The following is a 23,811-nucleotide window of genomic DNA, read 5'->3' on the forward strand; positions in this document are numbered from 1 at the left end:
AAAAACTTAAATCATTCCACCAGCAGATGAAAAGCACATCTCCAGAGACAAGACACGGAAATACCGATCAACAAGATTTCAGTTCAAAAAAACATAAGATTCCCCTCCCTTACAACATTTAATTAAGCACTTCCAGTGTTTAATTTCATATTTCCTTGGGAGGGAGGCAAACCTCTCCAGGAGAAAGAAGCGAACCCCTACCTTTGACATACCTTCTTGCTTACCGTTTCCCAGGACAGCAACAAAGCTAGCTCACTTGTCCCTGCCCTTTCTTCAATCTTCAGAACCAGTGTGTATTATCTACCAAGCTCCTTCTGGTCTAATGTTACAGGGCCATCCTTTTCCTCTAAACAGTCAGTGCGAATAAGAACACTGTATTTCCACAACTCAGAGGTGAAGTATGCAATGGCCATAGACCTACAATGAAGTCTGCTATCATTGTTCTCATTAGGGAGCTGAAGACATGCTGATCTCACTTGTCATTTTTTTTTTTTAATTTCACAGCTTTGGGAAGAAAACTCAAGAATGTTACTCACTGATCTTCTAAAACTAAAAGTAACAATCGGCAACATGGAAAAAGAACTGGTTTTTTTCTCTCATGCTCATTATTTCTAAAACCTTCTATACAAAAATCTACATATGTAAGTGAAAAGATGGTTTACTATATCAAATAAATCATATTGATTTTTTAATCACAGCAATAAGATGATCAGAAGAATATAGCAAAAGTTAAGAAGTCAAAGTACTTAAGCTATACAGATGGGAACTGTACAGATATAGGGGAGAGAGACAAAAGGAGGAAGAGGGGAGAGGAAAGGAGGGTGAGAGGCAAATAGTACTTGCCTTCAGGTGAGACATCAAATATTGAATAACCCTAGTCAGATGCTTTCATATTTCAAAAATTATTTTGGATTTTTTTTTATTTCTGTCTGAAAGTCCATGTGAAACTTGTATATACTATAAGTGTTACATCTCTGAGAGGAAAGGTATTCTGGCAGTAGGAATACCAAAGTCATACCACCCAACAAACCTAACAAAATAATTTTTGGGAAAGACACAAGAGGGTGTTTGCCTCTGCTTGAGAGAAAAGCAGCAAAGAACTGAACAGGACATAGGCCTTATATAGGGGTTTTTGGGGGAGGAAGACCTCTCCAGGGTGGCCTGATCTTGAGGCAAGTTCAGAAATTGCTGTAATTCTCTAGCCTGATCTTGGGGGCAAACTCATGAATTAATGGAATTTTGTGACCTGATCACAGGCTTTTTTTCCTGTAGGGTAGAGGTTAGCCACCTGCATCTTCAGACAGAAATAGCCATTAAAATAAAACTGTAGAGTAGTCTTGAGGGACAGGGCCTGGGCCACATGCCTCAAGAGACTAGGTCTGGCTATCAGAGTAGTCAGGGTCTGGTCCCTCATTCATTGAGGGGCTTATATTCACCACATTAAAGCATGGTTCCACATGTATAGCAGCTCAAGCAAAGTGCAAGAGAAAGCAAGCACTGAATAAACATGGGCCTTTCCTTCACCTGGCGGGGCAGAAATTATCCGCTGCTAACATTTCTGAAAGGCTTGACTCAAGTTACCCAAGTATTATAAAGATCTACCACGTGGCCGGATGTGGTGACACATGCTTTTAATCCTAGCACTCAGGAGGCAGAGGCAGGTGGATCTTTGTGAGTTCCAGGCCAGTCTGGTCTACACAAGGAGACCAAAGCCAAAAAGATTACATCTAAAACCACAACAGCCAAATAAATAAATAAATGAGTAGTTTATGTATTTGTATTTCAGTTCTGTCATTATCTCATTATCCTGCTTCATATAGTGACTATCATTTGCCATCAGGTGACAATGAAACAAAGGCAGGTCAAAAATTGGCCAAACAGTACCAGAGAAAATCTATCTATATTTCACCCAACTGCTAATTTGAAATGTATCAATAAATGTATAGACTTTCCTGGCATCTGATGACAACTTTAAAAAAAAAAGGAGGGGTGGTCATTTAGGAACTAATGTGCTAATAAAGTTATTTCCTTTTAGAAATTTTAATTCATTTTAATTAGAATGGATATTCCCATATGGGAAAACAAGGCATTGTGCAAGGTAAAATAGGGTAAAAGCTGATTTAAAAACAAAAAGAAAGAAAAAAAGAGAAATGCTTCAGCACTTACCTCTGACCCCAAACTGAGAGAAATAATCTCATCCTCAAATGCAGAATGTGTGTCAATATGGGCAGGAATTCCTGAGATAGAAAACATGACAATATCACTTCATCGTCCATCATAGATTTAGACTACACGCATGGAGTCTCACATAATTACGGTGAAAAGATTGTTTGGTTTTTTAGAAGGTACTATAATCTCACTTAGAGGGAAACAGAATGAATATGACTCAACAAAATTAAACTAAATCTAAAACAGGATAACTCAACATCAAAATAAAATGACATTGAGAATTGACTTTAAATAAAGTCTCAGGAGTAACTGCTTAAATAGGACACTTTCCATTCACAGTTCAAGAGGTCAATGTGGAAGACAAATACAAGTCATTCTTTTCCATAAACACTTGGATTCTCAAAAACTTGGACAACAGAGGTCATTAATACACTAAAGACTTAGTGTATTAATAATTAAGATACCACTTCTTCCATTCATCAGTCTGGCAAATGAGTAGACATTGGTAAAGAAACTGTAACTCAGAGAAAAGATACAAAGAAGAAAGATATATCCTACTAAAGAATGTATAGACTGGTGGAAAGCCAGATAGGAAAACAAGAAATTCAAATACTTACAATATTAACACCACAGTACACATCTGAAGTCCTAGCCCCGCGGGAGCTGGGAAAGGAGCAGCTCACGTTTTAATCAGTCTTGAGGGCTGGGAATGTAGCACAATGACTGGGTTCCTGTCCAGCAGGACTAAGCTGTGGTGATATTTTGTTTGTGCTATAATAATAAAGTTTGCTGGAAGATCAGAGTGCAATGCTAGCCACTAGTTAACCACAGAGGCCAGGCACTTGGGAAAAGGAAAGAGAAAGTGATTGATATGGCTCAGCAGAGAGAAGAAGTGATAATAAGGCGAGGTACAGAAAGGAGCTCAACCCCTTTCAGCTGAAAAGTTAGCTAGGCAAGAGGTGGCTGTGGCTGGCTCCTTTGTCTCTCTGATCTTTCAGTATTTATCCCAATATCTGACTCCAGGTTTTTATTATAATTCATGCTACACTAGGTCCTATGTTTAATCCTCAGCATCACAATAAAACAATAAAAAATAAAATATAAAACATTCCATGATAAAAAAAAGGTGGGACAAAAAGTGATTCCCTTTGTGGTGGGGGGAACTCACTTAACTACAAATATCGGGTGAAAATGCTACTAATAACCTACCTATACCTAAGATTTTCACTGACAAATACTCCTAAAGTTATCTTACACATTCTAAAGCAGCAGGAGAAAAATCATCCAACCAGTTAACTTTCTTCCTTTCTGTGGCTAACCTGCTTCTTCTATTATGCATTTCTTGTTTCCCAAGCTACCAACTCCCTCTCTGACATGTTGAGAGAGGAACAAAAACTACAAACAGCAATGTACATCCATTTAGTTATGTTTTATAGTGGAAGCTCCTCAAGAAATGGAGGTACAGACTACAAGTAATAAGAAGTAATACAGATACTGAATATTATTGAAGCAGTCTAAAACTTAATTTTAGCCAAAATAAAAACAAAAAACACTGAATTTTGATCTTGAAAAGTTTCATAACCTTCTTATTTCTGAAATACACAACTGGGATATTAAAGAAGAAACAAATGGGGCTGGAGATATGGCTCAGTGATTATGAACACTAGATACTCTTCCCAGAAGACCCAGGTTTAGTTTCCAACACCCACAAAGCAGCTCAGAACCATTTATAACTTCAGTTCCATGGGACACGATAGTTTCTCTTCTGACCTCCTAGGGCACTACAACCACATGAGATTCACAGACATGCATACAGTCAAAACTCTCTCTCTCTCTCTCTCTACATATATATATATATATATATGAATGAAAATAGATACCCTAAAATAAAAGAAAATGCGTTTTTAAAAAGAAACACCTACCGTGCCCAGGCTCATACTGATTTATGGTCAACTGATCAGGTTTATGTTTAATGTAACCTTCTTTCAACCATTTTTCCAAAATGCTGTTGCAAATATCAGGAAGACCTAAAGTTTGTAACCAGAGAAGCAAAACACACTCAGAAACTGTATATTTTTATTTTTATAAAATAAATTTATATTTAACTGAAAATATAAAAGTAACACTGATACTAATCTGAGCTTTTAGTGTTGTTGTCAAAGCAAAAAAGATGAGAAATCACAGGCAAAACAAATTAAAAATAGACCTGTAAGAATATTTAAAGTTTTTACACCATTGACACAATCAAATAAAAAGCACAAAATAATAATTTTACTAATAACAAATTTGACGTTTTGTAAAGTGATAATAAGCTTAATATACATTGAAATGCCCTTATCCAAAATCAGTGTTTAACCTTATACCGGGCTGAGAGTAATCTTTTTTTTTTTTATTTTGAAAATGCTGCTGCGTTTTTACTCTTTTTAGTGCAGGATTATATATTTTTTTACAATCAAAGAACTTGGCAAAGGCATACATCATCAAATCATAAAACAGAAAAGAACAGCATAAAACAGTTTACAAAAAAAAATCTTTGAAGATGCTTTGACTTGAGCACAAGGACTTCTACTTTCTCATATTTTGTAAAATAAACTCTTTTTTCTTGCCTTCAGAGAGACTATTGCCCTTGAGCTAGACCATCTTTATCAGCTTGCAGGTGGCTAGCTGGTTTGAGCTAAGTGACCTTGTGTGCCTGGGTGAGAAAAAAGGCTACTATCTCCCTGGGAAAGCTTTCTGCTAGGAAATTTCTAATACATAGTCTTGAATCCTGAGAGTAATCTTATATCTTATTTTTGATGTGCTTGTGTTTTCACTATGACTCATCACATAGGCTTAGATATGGATATTTTCCATTGGGAGCATCATATCTGCTCTCAAACATCCTCAAATTTTAGAGAAATTTGAATTTTATATTTTCAGATTTACAGAGACTCAACCGATAGACTTTATGTTAGAAATTAAATTGAATACTTTGTCAATTTTTAAATATCTACATGGCACATGTGAGAAATATACTATAAGTGGATGATAGAGAACTACTTTTATAATATAAAGCTATTCATCTTCAACTATGTACTTGAATAGATACACACATTTTGAATATGAATTCATTTCATAAAAAGTGAGAAGAATGTGTGTTAACCTGATTAGAGCACATGTTTCTAAAGGGAAGAAGAAGAGAAAGAGGATAGAAGTAAACAGGAAAACACAAAACAAAATTCTAAAAAAAGAAAAAATATATGCACTCAAATAGGAACTATAAACGCAAGCATCACCAACAGAATATAAGAAGTAGAAGAAAGAATCTCTGGTGTTGAAGGAACTATAGAGAAATAGATACATGGGTCAAAGAAAATGTTGTATCTAAAACATTCCTGACACAAACATTCAGAAAATCTGGGACACTATGAAAAGACCAAACCTAAAAACAATAGGAAGAGAAGAAGAAGATTTACAGCACAAACACAGCCCAGAAAACATTTTAAACAAAATCATAGAAGAAAATTTTCCTAACCAAAAAAGGACATGCCCATAAATGTACAGGAAGCTTACAGAACACCCACCAAATAGATTAGATCAAAAGCAAAAGAATAGTCACCACATAATAATCAAAACATAAAACATACAGAACACAGAGAGAATGCTAAAAGCTGCAAGATAAAAAGGTTAAATAACATATAAAGATAGATACATCAGAATAACACTTGATTTCTCAAGGGCAATTCTAAAAGCAGAGATGCAAGATCAGACTACTATACCCAGCAAAACTTTCAATCATCATAAATGGAGTAAACAAGATATTCCATGACAAAGTCAAATTTAAAAAAATTTCTATCACAAGTCCAGCCCCACAGAAAGAACGAGAAGGAAAACTTCAATGCAACGTGGTTAACTAAACCCACAAAAACATAGGCAATAAATAATCTCACATCAGCATATCCCAAAGGAGAACAACACACACACACACACACACACACACACACACACATTTGCACACACTACCAACAATAACAATATAAGAAAATAGTATCTCTCAATGTCAAAGGACTTGATTCCCCGATAAAAAGTCACAGACTAACAAAATGGATGTGAAAACAAGATCTGTCTTTCTGCTGCATACAAGAAACACACACCAACATCAAAGACAGATGTCACCTCAGAGTAAAGGGTTAGAAAAAGATTTTCCAAGCAAATAACCCCCAAGAAACCAGCTGGTCCAACTATCCTAATATCTAATAAAGTAGACATCAAACCAAAATTAATCAAAAGACATGGGAAAGGACATTTCATACTCATCAAAAGAAACATCCACCAATATGACATCTTAATTCTCAATACCTTTCCCCAAACACAAGGACACCCACGGTTGTTAATATTAATATTGGGAGACTTCAATACCCTGCACTCCCTATTGTACAGAACACTCAGACAAAAACAGAGAAAACACTGGAGCTAACAGATGTTATGAACCAAATGGATCTAAAAGATAACTACAGAATACTTCAAGCAAAACAAAAGAATATACCTTCTTCTCTGAACCTCATGGAACATTCTCCAAAATTGGCCATATACACAGTCACAAAGCAAGTTTCAAAAGATAAAAGAAAATTGAAATAACCCCCTGCAACCTATCAGAACAACATGGATTTAAGTTGAATTTCAACAACAAAAACAGCAGAAAAAGAACAAACTCATGGAAATAGAACAACTCTCTAATGAATGACTACATTGTAAAGGAAGAAATAAAGAAAGAAATTAAAGAATTCCTAAAAATTCAATGAAAATGAATGCAGAATATATTCAAACGTATGGGACACAATGAAAGCAGAGCTAAGAGAAAAGTTTACAGCACTAGTGCTTTTATCAAGAATTTGGAGAGATTGTATACTAGCAACTTAGTAGCACACCTGAGAACTTAGAACCAAAAGAAGCAAATACCAAGAAGAATAGATGGCAGGAAATAATCAAACTGAGGTCTGAAATCAATAAAATGGAAGCAAAAACAGCAATAAAAAGAATCAATGAAACGAAGAGTTGGTTCTTTGAAAAAATTAGTAAGACAGACAAATCCTTCTACTAAATAACTAAAAGACAGAGAAGGAACATGCAAATCAACAAAATCAGAAGGAAAAGGGGGGACATAACAATAGACACCAAGGAAATCCAGAAAATCATTAAAAACCTATACAACACACAACTGGAAAATCTAAAAATGACAGACAAATTTCTTAATAGATTTCACTTACCATAGTTAAATCAAGATCAGAACTAGAAATAGTCATTAAAAGTCTCTAAACCAAATAAAGGCCAGGGCCAGAATTCTACCACACGTTCAAAAAAAGAGGTAATACCAGTATGCCTAAAATTATTACACAAAACAGAAAAAGAAGCAACAATGCCAAGTTTATTATGAGGCTAGTCATCCTGATACTGAAACCACACAAAGACTCAACAAAGAAGAGAATTAATGACCAATATCCCTCAACACAAAAATATTCAACAAAATACTTGTAAACCAAATCGAAGAACACATCATAAAGAATATCAACCACGATAAAGTAGATTTTATCCCAAAGATTCAGAGATGGCTCAACATACAAAAATCAGTCAATATAAACAAACTGAAAGAAAAAAAACAATGATCATCTCACTGGATGCTGAAAAAGTGATTGAAAAAAATCCAACATCTCTTCATTATAAAAGTCTTGGAGAGATCAAGGATATAAGGGATATACATCAATGTAATAAATGTAATGTATAGCAAGCCAATAGCCAAAAACAAATTAAATGGAGAGAAAAATCAAAGCAATCCCACTAAAATCAGGAACAAGAAAAGGTTGTCTACTCTCTTCATATCTAGTCAATATAGTACTTGAAGTTCTAGCTAAAACAGTAAGACATCTAAAGGAGATCAAGGGGCTACAAATAAGAGAAGGCAAAGTATCACTATTTGCAGATGATATAATAGTATACATAAGCGATCCCATAAATTCTACCAGGGAACTCCTACAGTTGATAAACACCTTCCACAAAGTGGTTGAATACAGCATTAACTCAAAAAGATGAGAGCTCTGCTATAAACAAAGAATAAACAGGTAGAGAAAGAAATCAGGGAAACAACACCCTTCACAATAGCCACAAATAATATAAAATATCTTGGTGTAACTCTAACCAAGCAAGTAAGAGACCTTTATGACAAGAACTTCAAGTATTTAAAGAAAAAATCAGAGAAGATAACAGAAGATAGAAGGAGCTCCCATGCTCACGTATCAGTAGGGATTATGTAGTAAAAACAGCCCTATTATCAAAAGCAATCTACAGATTCAATGAAATTTCTATTAAAATCAAAACATAATTCTTTACAGACCTTAAAAGAAAAATACTGAACTTCAAATGAAAAGACAAAAAAAAAAAAAAAGAATGGCTAAAACAATCCTGTACAATAAAAGAACTTTTGGAGTTAGTACCATCTCTGACTTCAAGTTCAACTACAGAACTATAGTAATAAAAAGCACATGGTATTGGCATAAAAACACATTGGTCAAGGTAATGCAATTGGAGACCCACGCATAAATCCATACATCTATGAACACTTGATTTTTCTCAAAGTAGTCAAAATTATATAATAGAAAAAAGAAGTCATCTTCAACAAATAGTGCTGGTCTAACTGAAGGTTGACACAAGAATGCAATTTGAGACTTATCTATAAAGCTGCACAAAGTTCAAGTCCAAGTGGATCAAGGACCTCAACATAAGTTCAGGTACACTAAATCTGACAGAAGAGAAAGTGGAAGACACTTTTGAATGCATTGGCACAGGAGAAAACTTTCTGAAAAGAACACCAAAATCACTGACACTAAGATGGAACCTCACGGAACTGAAAAGCTTCTGTAAGGCAAAGACATCATCAGTAGGAAAAACAGAAGCCTACAGAATGAGAAAAGATCTTAACAACCCTATATCTTACAGAGGGGTAATTTCCAAAATGTATAAACAACTCAAGAAATTAGACATCAAAAAATCAAGTAAGTCAATTTAAAAATGGGATATAGATCTAAAGAAAGAATTCACAACAGAAGAATCTCAGATATCCAAGAAACACTTTTAAAATGTTTAATATCCTTAGTTATTAGGGAAATGCAAATCAAAAGACTCTGAGATTTCATCTTACACCTATCAGAATGCTAAGATCAAAATCGCAACTGATAGCTCATGCTGTGGAGGATGTGAAGCAAGGCGAATACGCCACTCATATAGCCACTTTGGGAAATCAGTATGGTGATTTGTCAGAAAAATTGGAAATCAATCTACTTCAAGACCCAGTTATATAAATGTTAGGCATATATCCAAAGGATGATCAATCATACCACAAGGACAAGTGCTCAACTATGTTCATAACAGCTTTATTTCTAATAGTCAAAACATGGAAACAACCTAGTTGTCCTTCAACAGAAGAATGGATGAAGAAAATGTGGTACGTTCGCACCATGGAGTATTACTCAGCTGTTAAAAACAATGACATCATGAAATTCATAGGCAAATGGAAGAAACTAGAAAAAAAAATCATCCTGAGTATAGTAACCCAGACCCAGAAAGACAAACATAGTACATACTCACTTATAAGTTGATAATAGCTGTAATGAATAATCTTGCTACAATTCGCAGACCCAGAGAAGCTAAGTAATAGGGAGAAAGTAACTTGGATCTCCTTGGGAACGGGAATTAGAATAAATTTTGTGGGTGGACTAGGGGTGGATGGGGATGGGAACAGAAATGATGAGGAGGCATGGGATGGAGAAAGAAAGTATTTAAAGAGATGACTGGAAAATGGAGGCATTTCAGAATGCAACGGAAACTCTGAAGAATCTACAAGAATAACCCCAACTAAGACTCCTAGCAATAGGAAATAGCCTGAACTGGTCATCTCCTTCAATCAAGCAAGACTTCCATTAGAGGGATTGGGCCACCAAACTAGCCATATAACCTTTGACTTATAACCTTTCTTGCCTATAAGATGTGCTGGGATTAAGGTAGTGAAGAAATTGTGAGAGTGGCCAACCAATGACAAGTGCAGTCTGGGAACCATGCACGAGAGTGAGCTCACCCGACATGGCCTGAAGCACCAGGACCCAGAGGCTGAGGGGCCCAGAGATCTAGGACAGAAGCAAACACGACTGAAGAAAAAGATGTCAATGTAATGATACCTAATGATATTCTGCTATACTCATAGATTGGTGTCTAACCTAGAAGTCATCAGAGAGGCTTTATCCAGCCACTTGTAGAAACAGATGCAGAAACCTACATTCAACCATTATGCTGAGCTTGAAGAATCCTGCTGAAGACAGGGAAGAAAGATTGTGGGAGTCAGAGGGGTCAAGGACACCCACAGAATCAACTAACCTGGTTTTATAGGAGCTCACAGAGACTGGACCAAGAATTAGGGAGTCAGACCTAGGCACTCTATATATTTGACAGTTGTATAGCTTGGTGTTCTTGTAGGACACCTAACAGTGGGACCAGAGGCTATCTCTAATGTTTCTGCTGGCTTTGGGGACCCTATTCTTCTTACTGGGTCATCTTGCCCAGTCTTAATACAAGAAGAGGTGCTTAGTCTTACTGCAACTTGATATGTCATGTTTTGTTGATATCCATGGGAGGTTTGCCCTTTTCTGAATAGAAATGGAGCAGTAGATGGGGAAGCAGAAGGGAAGTGGGGGAAGAGGCTGGGATGCTGTGGGACAATGGTCTTTTAATCTTTTACCTGGTATTATTTTAATAAAATGCTGACTGGCAAGTAGCCAGGCAGGGCAACCAGGCAGGTACTAGAGGCGGGGGATGAGAAATTCTGGGAAGAAGAAAGAAGCAGTCTGCAGTTGTCACCCCGATGCAGAGGAAGCAAGATGAGAATGCCTCGCTGATAAATGTACCAAGCCACACGGCTAACAAAGACAAGAATAATGGGCTACTTTAAGATGTAAGAATTAGTTAATAAGAAGCCTGAGCAAATAGGTCAACCAGTTGATAATGTAAACTTCTGTATGTTTCTTTGGGACTGAATGGCTATGGGACCAAGTGGGACAGAAACCTCTGTCAACACTGGGAGAAGATGAAGGAGAAACTGCAGTCAGAATGCAAAATAAATAAACAAATGAAGGAAGGAAGGAATAGAAGTAGACAAGAGCTTCGACTTCATCTGTATACTTGAACTTTTATAACTAAACCAGGTCACTTATTGAATGAAAATGCTCTAAATTTAACCAATCACCTCAAAAATTGACCTACAGATGACATGCACCTCAACTACTGTAGATTTCTTATATATCACATCATTCTTCCCATGCCAGTACCCGCTGTGTATTAATATGTACTTACCACCAGGTAAGGGCTTATCTTTATTCACAGTGTTGTTCTCATAGTGGAATTCATAACCAAAATGTTTAACTCTTCTGTGTTTTAGGGACTTTTGAACTGTATAAAGAAAATAAACTGCTTGAAAGAAAAGGACAGCACACTTCATATTTTCACTCAACATTATAAGGAGTTGTTAGGTAATGACAACTTCTCCTAATTTCTAAATTGCCTGTTTTAATAGCATTACCATTTTGTTTATATTATTTGTTTCATTATGCTTAAAACACCTATTAATGTGAGAGGAATATGCATATATCCTGCCACTCACAGGGTTGCTAGTTATCTGGAAAGAGGTGAAGCAGCTCTGATGGGATGTCCTATACCAATTAGTGCCAGAGAAAATGTTGGAATCCAGGTCAGTCTACAGCCTTCTCAGAGACCCTGATGAAACAACTAAAGGAACACTAGCTCTGTGTCCTTGCCTAGCAGCAGATCTGGCAAGGTCTAGTCCAGGGCCAACAACAGGGCCACGAAGGAGTCAAGGTTTCAGATTCTGGGAATCTGACTTCTCCCCATTGAATAGACTATATTATCAGTCCCAGTCCTGAGTGCTTAGCCTGTGACACATGAGTCAAGTTAAGAAGTAAACAAGATTTTAAACAGTGGAAGATCTGATAAAAGCTATGTTAACATTCCTCAGACTAGAGTTTAGAACAGGTCGCTAATACAAATGTTATATATAATACTGTTGTTAAGAACTGTTAGTGTGGCTTGTTAGTGTGGCACCATGTCCAAGCTACTTCCAGTGATCTTGAGGAAACAGTAAAATGCCAATAAACCTATGGTGTACAATGAAAGCAAGAGCAGAAACAGGATATTTTCCAAAAATTTAATTTATGGACCTTGTAGTTTTACTTACAATTCTGATTGCCTGTGTCTGCTGTCCAATTAACACTTTCCAAAAGCATTTTCTCATCCTCAGAAGAAATGATTTCTTCTACCACCAAGAGGCCTGGAGGCAAGGTTTGAAGCCCCAACTTTTTCCATTGTGCTACAGGAAAACAAATTAAAATACTCATATACAAAATCTGAACTCCTGGAAAAAATAAATTTCTGCACCAATGTCAGAAAAGCTCTAAATCACCATTTTCAGAAGAATGCTGAAGGCCCACAGAAAGTGCAAAAACAAAGATCAAGATCAGAGTTGTACTGTACTGTAGTCTTTATAGTTCATTTTAACAAAGAATGGCACTCAAATCTTCTGTTTGCACATGATTGAGTCACTTTGTAAACCCCATTTAAAGAACAGGTTTTTCATATACTTATAAAATGCTACTAAAAATGTGAAGGGTAAAAACAGTACAAAATGGGAATGGAAACCGCAAGATCAATTCATTTAATACAGAAAAGGCTTTAACAAAGTTCAACACTCGTTTATGATACAATCTCTGAAGAACTAGAAAGTACCATACCCCAACATATAAAGACTATATTTAACAAACCTATAGACAATTATGCTAAACAGAGAAAACCTGAATATATTTCCTCTAATATCAACAGCAATGAGACAAGGGTGTCCTTTCTCCACTAGGATTCAATATAGGGTTTGAAGTCTTAGCTAGATCAACAAGAGGAAGAAATAGAAGGGGTTCACCTAGAAAAAGAAGCCAATGTATCTATAATTGTGTCTAACATCCTTATCCAACATAAAATATTAAAATTCTTTTGGGTATATAACCAGGAGCAGGATAGCTGGATCATATGAAAACTCTATTTCAAACTGTCCACATTCTTACCAGCAGTGAGTAGGGGCTCCTCTCTTTCTGTATCAGCCTTTGACCCCAACAGGCACAGCACAAGCAAACACATCAGCATATACATATGTATATACACAACAGCATATACATGTACACACACACACACACACACACACACACACACACACACACACTCACCCTCCCCCACACAGAGAAATTGATAGAGACTCCATAAGAAGAAAGCTCACGCAAAAAAAGTAAGCAACTTCAAGGTACCTTTTCCCACATAATTCGAGTACAGAATGATCTTCTGCCCCAAATCATCAATGATTTCTTTTCCATTGAGGTTAGCATATGCTTTCTTGGATTCTTCGATAGTTTTGTATATTACAAATGCATAAGGTTCATTAGGTGGCATTAAGAGAGCTTCCATGGGTCCACAATTCTCTAAAGCCAAAAGCAGTTGCTTCCTACTCACACCATCACCAAGACCACCATTGGCAACAACCAGGCTCTTTAAAAAAAGGGGGGGGGTAGTGAGATAAGTAAAAAGCAATTGATATGACCTATTTATTTGAAAATGAAATAAAATCATTATTTCAGAATATTGTAATTAAAATTGTTTTTTTCCTTTGGTTATTTGGTTTGCTAGCTTCATACAAAGTATATAAACCAATTTACTGAATATTTTGGAGGAAAAGTTTTCCTATGCTATAAACATTTATTTTTAAATAGTTTGAAATGGTGATATATTCATTTCTTCATAACCAGAAATGAAGGTTAAAATCTAACTTCCTATTATGTTCAGAAATACAAATCAACATAATGAAAAAGAAGGAATGAAGGCTAGAGAGAAAACATGCAATCAGAGTCACATGATATATTTTACTAAAGAATAAATGATTTACATTCTTTGACCTATTTAATGCTAATTAGCATAATCTCTAAAACAAAGTAAACTTATTGGGTAATATGAGACACACTTTACAGAGCAAGAAACTATTGAGCAGAAAACCAGGTTAAGGGATTAAGGGAGCACTCTGGGTCTTCTGGAACCCATACTTCAAATATAATTATTCCACCATGTTTACCAAAAAGTAAAACTGAGGAACTAGATCAAAGAAAATTTAATTGCATGTTCAGAAAGTTTGAACTTTGAAATGAGAAGTTTCCTGTTCAAATAAATTAATTCAGTCAAAGTAATTTAGTCACATTGTAAGTAAACTTTTTACCTTTATAAATTTCAAGATTACTTCCTGTCCCTTTGCAGACTTAAGTCATGGGATATGAGGGAATGAGGAAACTCTCTTTTCCTTATTTTGAGGTTTATAGTCTAGTACCCTTATAGTTTCTATACTTAAAACCCGCTTAAATGGTGTTAGCACAATTTATCACCTATTATTTCTGAATCTTCTTTTAGTGTGTGTGTCTGTGTGTAGGGAAGGAAGGGGATGTATGTGGGGTGTCTGTGTCAGTGTGCAGGTGCCACAGCACCCATGTGAAGATTAAAGGACAACTTTCTGGAGTTATTTCTCTCCTTCTATCTCATCAGGTCCAAGGACAGAACTCAGCTTGTTAGGTTTGTGTAGTAGGCACCTGTATCACCTGAGACATCTCACTGGTGTAACCAATTACATCTAAAAACATTTAAAAAAACAAAAACGAATGGAATGGTTTATTCTTTTTAATTTCATCATTTATACCAAGTGTTGAAAATGTCCTTAAAAGAATATTTCAAAATTTACAAGTCATGTAAATTTCTGTAACACAGCCTCAACTTGGTTTATTTAACAAACTATTAAAATGTGAGACCCATTCTTAGCTCATAAGACATGTTTGTTCTGAGTACAACAGTTTGCTGATTCTATGAGTTGTACTAAGTTCAAGATTAGTAAATTAATGTTCATTTTATTACACAATATGAGGATATCTACAACATTCCTTGAAAAAGATGTAACAGTATTATCATCAAACTGGATAATAAAAAAGATAAAACTCTCTTCCCCAGAGGACAGCCATATACATTTGCACAAACAAGTATAAGAATACACATAATAAACTCACTATTACAATACTACATTAAACAGCAAAAAATTTATTCTCATATTACTTTATCATGGACTTCATTCAATAAGATGTTTTCACTAAAATATTGTAACAATTTAGTTATGTGTGGCCACCACTACAAAGAAACACTCCCATTTCCCTAAATCTGCGTCACAGACAAAAGGAAAAAAAGTACTTTTTTCTATTCTCATGTACTTAATACAACATGATTAAGAAGACCAGCAACCAATTAATTCTTAGTAGATTCTTCAGCAAGCCCAGTTAAGCGTCCTCTAATTTCTCTCTAGACAAAATCAATTCAGTTTAACACTAGTGAGAACAACAGAACCCACAGGCTCAGTCCTGCAAGCCTGCTCCCCTCAGCAGGAAACTATCACTTACACTTCTGACAGAAAGCTATAACTCAGTTCCTGAGATTACCTGCTCAGGGGCTATTCAATTACTAGAACATCTCATAGAACTCAGTGAAACACTGCTCACGGCCACTCATTCATTATATAGGTTATTAAAAGGCAGCAATCCACTGCCCTCCCTGAGGACACCACCCTCCAGCAAATTACACATGCTCCAATATCCAAAAGCTCTCAATTCTGTCTCTTTATAGTTTCATGGCACCTTCCACACAGGCATGACTGAATATATCATGGGCCACTGGTTGTTATGGTTTATATATGTGAGATGTCCCCTACAGTCAATTCTTTGGATACCTAATCCTCATTGGATGGCACTGTTTGAAGAGGTTATGATTATATGTAGCCTAGCTGGCTGATACTGGATAGTAGAGGTGGGGCTTGTAGGCTGTAGCTCCATCTAGCTTCTTCTCTAGCCAATTCCTATCTATCATTTTAAGATGACTAGCCACTTCGGACACCCAAGGCCATAGGACCCAGTACTGCAGTAACGCCTTTTCTACTATAATAGACTGTAGTTTCAAAATGGTGATTAAAAAATTCCTTCCTCCTTACTCTGTCAGCTATTTTGTTGTAGTAATAATAAAAGTAACTATCACAGTGATCAGCTTCCCTTCCCCAGAGAAAGCTTGGCTAAGATCCAACTCTCCAATCATACTTTGGTGTCTGCAGTGGGCAGAGGTCACTCAGAAGCCATTAGTCACTTCATTAGTAAATAAAAGAAAACTAAATTCATTCCTGAGGGTCTTTAGTATGAGTTTTAGGTATGGCATATATACTATATCCAGTTTAGAAAAAAGCCAAGGCCAAAAGTAATGTTCATATCTAAACAAAGAGAGAAGTGAGTTACATTGAGTTATAATCTAAAGCCCAGGAAACCTCACAATAGCTCATAGCATCTCACTTAATTATTTCCAACAGAAAAGAAAAGGTTTTCTAAATAAGGACTAATGAATATAGTTTATATTATATAACCAAAATACGTTGTAAAATAGGGAAGGTAAGAAAAAAAGAAAGATTATATTAAGATATTGAAGATATACCTTCAAGTTTCTATTCAACCATATACTAGTTTATTTATATTGAGGGAAATTAACTTCTCAAAGATGATAGTTTTCTCAACTAGCTCATAAAGACTTTTAGAGAATTAATTAAACATAATAATGAATGTTAAGTTTGCTTTATTAACTAAAAAGATTTAATATATAATTGTAACATGCTCTAGTTCAGAGGTTCTCAATCTGTCGGTCACAATCTTTAGAAAACCCATACTTCTGATGGTCTTGGGAACTGAGCCACTACGCAGTGGCAAAATCATGGTTATGAAGTGGCAATGAAAACATTTCATGGTTGTGGGTTCCTAAGACCATCAGAAATATGTTTTCCTATAATTGTGAAATACATGTTGAGAACCGCTCTATTTCAATCCAGACTAACAACATGAATTCAAACTACAGACCATACAAATAGAAAATGAGCACATCCTATCACACGTATACTTAATACAGGTGCAACATATCAATGAACAAATTGCAGCTTTGAGCTACACTTCACAATATTAACATAATACATTAGAAGATTGATACAGCTATATTCAAGTGATAATAACACTTTAAGGTCACCTGAGTGGGATAAGATACTGCCTGGATGCCTTCATGTTCAGCAACACATGCCTGGCTTTACTCTGTTTCCTTAAGAACTTCTTCTCAACTTTGTTAAGTTTTAAGCCACCTTTATGATTGATGTTCATAGTAATACTGTAGAGAAGAGGGATAAAAAGTGTAAATCTTAAAAGTCCTGAAGAAATAATTATGTTATTAATATTTTCTATGTTTATAAAAATTTGTTTTGTTAAAAAATTAGTTTCAACAACCTAGAAAAGTGAAAACCACTTTTCTTTAAAAAAGTGAAATACTTCAGAAAGTAAAAGAAATTCATGACAAGTCATCTGTTAGCTTAAGTCCTCCATTGTGATGTAAACTGTGGGAGAACAAGAATGCCAGCATATGGTACATACCCAGGAAATATGGCGGAAGAGTAAAGGAATGTTGAGTGAACATTTATGCCTATTATGACCTTAGTGCCCTGACCATACAACTTTAATACACTGCATAGCTTTGTGGGAACTTCTAAGTTAGCTGAGCAAAACAAATACATACCAAAAAAAAGAGAGAGAGAAAGAAAGAAAGAAAAAGAAAATATATGACATATCTTCATATAATTAACTACTAATAGAATTTCTGTTGCTTGTATCATAACTACAGACAAAAACACAAAATTAATGTAATTGAAAAAATTGTGAAGATTTCAAATTAGAAAGATCAGAACATACGGATTTTTTTAAAGGAGGTATTCAGTGAGGTAACAGCAAAGGATAAACAGAAATGTCCATCAACAGCAGTGAAATATCGTAATAAATTGACAGGTTTTGTTTTTTTTCTTCCTTTCTCCTTATTTTGTTGTTCTGTTTTGAAACAGGGTGTCACATATCCCAGGCTGGCCTCCAACTTGCTACAAGGCTAAGGCTGACCTTGAACTTCTGATACTAATGCTCTGTATTTCAAAGATGTACAGGCTGGCTGGTATTACAGGTGTGCATCCCACAAGTCCAGTATATGCTTATTTGTTTTGTTTATTGAGACGGTTACTCACTATGCAGCCCTAGCTGACTTAAGACCCACAAAAGCTATCCTGCCTCAGCCTTTGTGTGCTGGGACTACAAATTTGCACACCACGCACATAACTATTTTAGAGCAGCAAGTGTTTACTGAATCTCTAGTTCAGTGCTACACACGTCAAAGTTAACAAACAAAATAAACTTAAATAAAATTACATTTTTAAATTAACTGGGGGAACAGTCAAAATTAATTACTAGACTTCATTTAAGAAAAGAAGAAAAATAGCATTAGTTCAGTTTCCTAGAACACAGAGTACATGTTGGACAGTAAAGTGAGTAAGGCAGGCTGGTTGGACAAAACAGGTCAACTGTAATGAGAATGAGAAGACCTGCAATATCCTATCTGCAGCAAGCAGAAATGCTGATCTAATTTACACTGGAGACATAGAAGGAAAGACATAGGGAGAGGGGAGAAAGAAAAAAAAAGTTCCACAAGATCAACAGGCCTTGGTGATTACTGAGATGTGAACAGAGGAATCAAGGTCACTGCACAGTTGCTTGGATGCACCTTATGTGTGACAGAAGTTAGGTCACCGGATAGTAGCCATGATAGTAGTTCGGTGACCTCCAGTCTGAGCACGTTCTCTGTTGGTAAGGAGAGTAGAGAGACATAAAGGCTCTGCTACTAGCTAAGCACCAGTACATCTTGCTGGATCCTACCCCAACTGGCAACTGTACTGTGTCCACCTCTAAGTCAAAAAACAGAGAGCTGTGGCTGGAGAGACAGCTCAGTGGTTATAAACACTGACACCTCTTCCTGAGTACCCGGATTCAAGTCCTAGCACACACACGGTAGTTCACAACCATCTATAACTCCAGTTCCAGGAGATCTGACACACTCTTCTGCCTTCCTTGGGTCCCAGACATGCAAGAAGTGCACAGATACACATACAGGCAAAACACACAAACAGAAAATAAAAATAATATATATATTTTTAAAAAGCTATCAATCAACACATATAATGTGAATCTTTTGATTGTAACACACTTATTAGCAAACACTAAGAACAAACCTAAATTTTTATCAAACAAGGCTTCACATACATGTTTTTAAAATATGAGAAATCAGTGATATGAGTTGGTTCCAAGAGAGGGAAACGGGTATGTGAGTAAGGAAAGATAGTCTTCATGGCTTTTGAATTTTTTTTGAAAGTAATTTTATTAAATTATAAAAGTTTCCATTTCCGACCCTCCTCCCACCACCCTCCCACTTCCCTCACTCCCTCTCCTCCTCCCTCTCCATCCCTAAGAGCAGTCAGGGTTTCCTGCCCTGTGGGAAGTTCAAGTTCCTCCCCCCTCCCTCCAGGTCCAGGAAGGTGAGTAGCCAAACAGACTGGATCCCAAAAATCCAGTATATGCAGAGGAACCTAGTCCCAGTGTCATTGTCCATGGCTTCTCAGAAAGACTCCGGGCCAGCCACATTCAGAGAATCCGGCCACATTCAGAGAATCTGGTTGGATCACGTGCTCGTTCAGTTGCAGTCCAACTGGCCTTGGTAAACTCTCATTAGATCTGACCCCTTGTATCAGTGGGTGATAGCATCCCTCGCAGTCCTTCGTCATTTTCTTCATCCTTCTGCTCCTCATTTGGACCTTGGGGGGCTCAGTCCGGTGCTCCAATGTGGGTCTCCGTCTGTATCGCAGATGAAGGATCTATGGTGATAAGCAAAATATTCATCAGTATGGTTATGGGCCAAGGCCGGTTCAGGCACCCTCTCCTCTGTCCAGAGAACAATCTGGGGATCTCTCCTTGGACCTGGGATCCCATATATAATCAAGTTTCCTATAAACCCTAAAATGACTCCCTTAGTTGAAATATACTCTTCCCTGATCCCATATTCATCCTTCCTCCCTCCCCCCCATCCCGGTCAACCGAGCTTTCTCCATTCCTCCCCTACTCCCTTCTCTCTAACCCTCTCCCCTTCCAACAACCCTCCCACCCACCCCCCCATGCACCCAAGGTTACCTGGGACTCTTGACTATTTCCTACCTCCTGGCGGATAGCTAAACAATCTTCATCAGGTTCGTCTTCTTATTTAGCTTCTCTAGGATCACGAATAATAGGCTCAAAGACCTTTAAATTATGGTTAGAATCCACTTATGAGTGAATACATACCGTGTTCCTCTTTTTGGGTCTGGCTTACCTCACTCAGTAAAGCGTTTTCTATGTCCATCCATTTGCATGCAAAATTCAAGATGTCATTATTTTTTACCGCTGAGTAAAACTCTAATGTGTATATGTTCCACACCTTTTTTAACCATTCTTCTATTGAGGGGCACCTAGGCTGTACCCTAGCGATTCCCTAGCATACTACAAAAGCATTTGTTCAACTATGTTCATAGCAGCACTATTTGTAATAGCCAGAAAGACTCCATTTTCAGGCAGAATGGCCCTGCCACATTCAGAGAATCCGGCCACATTCAGAGAATCTGGTTGTATCGCGTCCTCCTTCAGTCCCAGTCCAACTGGCCTTGGTGAACTCTCATTAGATCCGTCCCCTTGTATCAGTGGATGATCACAACCCTCGCAGTCCTTATTTCCTTTTTCATTTTCTTCATCCTTCTGCTCCTCATTTGGACCTTGGGGGGCTCAGTCCGGTGCTCCAATGTGAGTCTCCGTCTGTATCGCCATCCATCTTCGGATGAAGGTTCTCTCTGGTCTTGCCTTCTTTGCCCACATTCTCTTTCCTTCTGCTTCTCGTTTGGACCTAGGGAGTTAAGTCCAGTGTTCCGATGTGGGTCTCCGTCTCCATCTCCATCCATCGCCAGATGAAGGTTCTATGGTGATAAGCAAAATATTCATCAGTATGGTTATGGGCCTAGGCCGTTTCAGGCACCCTCTCTTCTGTCCAGAGAACAATCTGGGGATCTCTCCTTGGACCTGGGATCCCATTTATAATCAAGTCTCCTGTAAACCCTAAAATGACTCCCTTAGTTGAAATACATTCTTCCCTGATCCCATATCCATCCTTCCTCCCTCCCCCCATCCCAGTCCACCGAGCTTTCCCCATTCCTCCCCTACTCCCTTCTCTCTAACCCTCTCCCCTTCCAACAACCCTCCCCCCCATGCACCCGTGGTTACCTGGGACTCTTGTCTATTTCCAATCTCCAGGCGGATATCTACATGATTTTCATCAGGTTCACCTTCTTATTTAGCTTCTATAGGATCACGAATAATACGCTCAAAGACCTTAAATTATGATTAGAATCCACTTATGAGTGAATACATACCATATTCCTCTTTTTGGGTCTGGCTTACCTCACTCAGTAAAGCGTTCTCCATTTCCATCCATTTGCATGCAAAATTCAAGATGTCATTATTTTTTACCGCTGAGTAAAACTCTAATGTGTATATGTTCCACACCTTTTTTAACCATTCTTCTATTGAGGGGCACCTAGGTTGTTTCCAGGTTCTGGCTATTACAAATAGTGCAGCTATGAACAAAGTTGAACAGATGCTTTTGTAGTATGTTAGGGCATCTCTAGGGTATATTCCCAAGAGTGGAATTGCTGGGTCCTGAGGGAGGTTGACTCCCAGTTTCCTGAGAAACCGCCACACTGATTTCCACAGTGGCTGCACAAGTTTGCATTCCCACCAACAATGGATGAGTGTTCCCCTCATTCCACATCCTCTCCGGCATAGGTTATCATTGGTGTTTTTGAGTTTGGCTATTCTGACAGGTGTAAGATGATAACTCAAAGTTGTTTTGATTTGCGTTTCCCTGATCGCTAAGGAGGTTGAGCATGACCTTAAGTGCCTTTTGGCCATTCGAAGTTCATCTGTTGTGAATTCTCTGTTCAGTACAGTACCCCATTTTTTAATTGGGTTAATTAGAGTTTTAGTGTCTAGTTTCTTGAGTTCTTTGCATATTTTGGAGATCAGACCTTTGTCTGATGAGGGGTTTGTGAAGATCTTCTCCCAGTCGGAAGGTAGCCTTTTTGTCCTACTGACAGTGTCCTTTGCTTTGCAGAAGCTTCTCAGTTTCAGTAGGTCCCATTTATTCATTGTTTCTCTTACTGTCTGCGCTCCTGGGGTTCTGCTTAGGAAGTGGTCTCCTGTGCCTATATCTTGTAGACTACTTCCCACTTTCTCTTCCATCAGGTTCAAAGTGGTCGGATTAATGTTGATGTCTTTAATCCATTTGGACCTGAGTTTTGTGCATGGTGATAGATATGGATCTATTTTCATTCTTCTACAGATTGACATCTAGTTATGCCAGCACCATTTGTTAAAGATGCTTTCCTTCTTCCATTGTATACCTTTAGCTCCCTTGTCAAATACCAGGTGTTCATACGTTTGTGGGTTAATACCCGGGTCTTCTATTCGATTCCATAGGTCGACTTCTCTGTTCTTATGCCAATACCAAGCTGTTTTCAACACTGTTGCACTGTAATAGAGTTTGAAGTCAGGGATGGTAATGCCTCCAGAAGTTCCTTTATTGTATAAGATTGTTTTGGCTGTCCTGGGTTTTTTGTTTTTCCATATAAACTTGATTATTGTTCTCTCAAGGTCTGTGAAGAAGTTTGATGGGATTTTGATGGGGATTGCATTGAATCTATAGATTGATTTTTGTAGAATTGCCATTTTTACTATGTTGATTCTCCCAATCCAAGAGCAGGGGAGGTCTTTCCATTTTCTGGTATCCTCCTCAATTTCTTTCTTCAGAGACTTAAAGTTCTTGTCAAATAGGTCTTTCACTTCCTTGGTTAGAGTAACCCCAAGATATTTTATGCTATTTGTGGCTATCATGAAAGGTGATGTTTCTCTGATTTCCCTCTCTGCTTCTTTATCCTTTGTGTATAGGAGGGCAACCGATTTTTTGGAGTTTATCTTGTACCCTGCCACATTACTAAAGGTGTTTATCAACTGTAGGAGTTCTTTGGTAGAGTTTTTGGGGTCGCTTATGTACACTATCATATTGTCTGCAAATAACGAAAGTTTAACTTCATCCTTTCCAATTCGAATCCCCTTATGTTGTCTTATTGCTATTGCTAGAACTTCAAGCACTATATTGAAGAGGTATGGAGAGAGTGGACAGCCTTGTCGCGTTCCTGATTTTAGAGGAAAGGCTTTGAGTTTCTCTCCATTCAGTTTGATGTTAGCTGTCGGCTTGCTGTATATTGCTTTTATTATATTTAGGTATGATCCTTGTATCCCCAGTCTCTCCAACACCTTTATCATAAAGGGGTGTTGAATTTTGTCAAATGCTTTTTCAGCATCTAGTGAGATGATCATATGGTTTTTTTCTTTCAGTTTATTTATATGATGGATTACATTGATAGATTTGCGTATGTTAAACCAGCCCTGCATCTCTGGAATGAAGCCGACTTGATCATAATGGATAATTTTTCTAATGTGCTCTTGGATACGGTTTGCCAGT

General features: G+C 37.2%; 1 pseudogene across 1 annotated transcript in view; it reads right to left on the bottom strand.

Moving 5' to 3' along the window:
* Positions 1–17,579, bottom strand: part of LOC148121576 (tRNA (carboxymethyluridine(34)-5-O)-methyltransferase ALKBH8-like) — a 41,865-nt pseudogene extending 24,286 nt beyond the window's left edge. Inside the window, exons 1-6 of the transcript XR_015738475.1 lie at positions 17,377–17,579; positions 13,554–13,791; positions 12,440–12,571; positions 11,542–11,637; positions 4,092–4,196; positions 2,167–2,237 (exon numbers count right to left, since the gene is read on the bottom strand). The product of XR_015738475.1 is annotated as a tRNA (carboxymethyluridine(34)-5-O)-methyltransferase ALKBH8-like (transcript). The remainder of the gene's footprint in view (positions 1–2,166; positions 2,238–4,091; positions 4,197–11,541; positions 11,638–12,439; positions 12,572–13,553; positions 13,792–17,376) is intronic.
* Positions 17,580–23,811: the final 6,232 nt, after the last annotated feature.

The sequence above is a fragment of the Myodes glareolus genome, chromosome 7, assembly GCF_982192425.1.
Source record: "Myodes glareolus chromosome 7, mMyoGla1.1, whole genome shotgun sequence".
Lineage (NCBI taxonomy): Eukaryota > Metazoa > Chordata > Mammalia > Rodentia > Cricetidae > Myodes > Myodes glareolus.